This window comes from Ixodes scapularis, unplaced genomic scaffold, assembly GCF_016920785.2.
Source record: "Ixodes scapularis isolate PalLabHiFi unplaced genomic scaffold, ASM1692078v2 PGA_scaffold7__128_contigs__length_106722199, whole genome shotgun sequence".
NCBI classification, from domain to species: Eukaryota; Metazoa; Arthropoda; class Arachnida; order Ixodida; family Ixodidae; genus Ixodes; species Ixodes scapularis.
The window spans coordinates 77,985,090-77,987,057 of record NW_024609882.1 but is presented as its reverse complement, the minus strand read 5'-3'; the positions used below and the strand labels follow the sequence as shown (position 1 = coordinate 77,987,057).

General features: G+C 46.4%; 1 non-coding gene across 1 annotated transcript; it reads right to left on the bottom strand.

Annotated features, from left to right (window-relative positions):
* Positions 1 to 635: 635 nt before the first annotated feature.
* Positions 636 to 707, bottom strand: Trnae-cuc. Its single transcript has one exon. It is a non-coding gene; the product is annotated as a tRNA-Glu (tRNA).
* Between the last annotated feature and the right edge of the window lie 1,261 nt (positions 708 to 1,968).

Below are 1,968 nucleotides of genomic sequence, written 5' to 3'. Positions count from 1 at the left end.
AAAGCAAGTTTGAAAATAAAGCATTGAATGAATGAATGAATGAAAGTCTGAGAGGTCATCGGGCACCTAAAAAAGACAAATTCGTCCGATTTCCCGACTCATAGATCATCCTCAGTGCTGCATGTACCATACGCCGCGGCGCGCCACGTTTTCTGAGGGAGGATAAAAAGCCCGGAGGCGACATCACTACCAACTCCGATTTTCGGTAGTTCAGAGAGGGCCGTAGTGCGTTCCCAATTGCGTTAAAAAAACATATTTTGTGAATTCCGGTACTAAATGTTATAGAAATATGGCTTAAAAAGCTCCTAAATTTCGCAATCGATTACGTCATAAATAAAAAAAAAAAGCGAGGAGGCGAGAAGAGAGAGAGGCAGGGGTTTCCCCAGGATCTGAAATTGGGGGGGGGGGGGGGGGGGGGGGGGGGGGTCTAAATTTCTAGGGGGACGGGCATTGAGAAGAGACGAGTCTTTGCGAATTAAGGGGGTGCCTTCAGAAAAACAAGGCGGGGGCGTAAACCCCCCCCCCCCCTCCTTTTTGGCGGTGTGTAGAAAAATCACTGCTGTAGTCTGCTTGCTTATATTTATAACACATTCAGAAGTCACTAAATGAAAGAAAAAGAAACAAAAAAAACATTGTTCCGACACCGGGAATCGAACCCGGGCCTCCTGGGTGAGAGCCAGGTATCCTAACCACTAGACCATGCCGGAGGACGGAGAGAAGTGACCGGACACACCTAGTGGGGCACGTAAACATACAAAAGTAATCGTTCGCATGTGTCGTGATGTAGGCGAGTTGGTTCATGGTAACGGAAATAAACAGCGCGTAAAAAATACACAAGGACGAAAGGAAGGTGCGGACGACACAAGCGCTGAACTCACAACTAAACATTTACTGAAAAAACACCAACGAAGTAAACCGCACTATCGTTTCACCACGTGTCAAGATAGGCTATTTCTTTTTTGTGAAGAAAAACCGATGTTTGGCTGACGCATGCATCTTGCCCCTCTTTTGTTATTGCATACGCTTCCAATAGTTCCCTGGTAGTTTTATCTGTGCCCCTCCCGATGATGGTGATGTTATTGAATTGGGGCTGGCATTTGCAGGCAGCACAATGCAGAGGCAAGTGACCCCCAGCGGTCGACCGGAGTGTCCAGTCATGCTCACGTGCCCTGTCATTAATGCATCGGCCAGTTTGGCCGATGTACACTCTTCCGCAACTTTGTGGTATCTTGTAAACCACCCCCATTACACAATCCACATACTTGTTCCTGTGCCTTACGGCACATTGGCTCCTGCCCCCAGCCTTATCCGACGCATTAATGACAGGGCACGTGAACATGACTGGTCACTCCGGTCGACCGCTGGGGGTCACTTGCCTCTGCATTGTGCTGCCTGCAAATGCCAGCCCCAATTCAATAACATCACCATCATCGGGAGGGGCACAGATAAAACTACCAGGGAACTATTGGAAGCGTATGCAATAACAAAAGAGGGGCAAGATGCATGCGTCAGCCAAACATCGGTTTTTCTTCACAAAAAAGAAATAGCCTATCTTGACACGTGCTGAAGCGATAGTGCGGTTTACTTCGTTGGCGTTTTTTCAATAAATGTTTAGTTGTGAGTTCAGCGCTTGTGTCGTTCGCACCTTCCTTTCGTCCTTGTGTATTTTTTTGCGCGCTGTTTATTTCCGTTTGCATGTTTATTGACTTTTGCAGCTGCTGAGTTTTAAACTGGCTTAGCGGGATACTCGGCGGTAGCATTTGTTGCTTTTTGTGGTCGTTGTGTTGCAGCTTTCTTCTATGGCAGGACAATATATTATTTTCTCATTTCTGAAGTGACCAGCATATTTCCCAAGTCTTGCAAACTTCATGCACTCTCAGAAGCACATTAAAGGGGCCATGAAATGAGTTTCGGGTTGGAATAAATTAAGTTAGATTGAGATTTTACGAATACCATATCGTTTAGGAA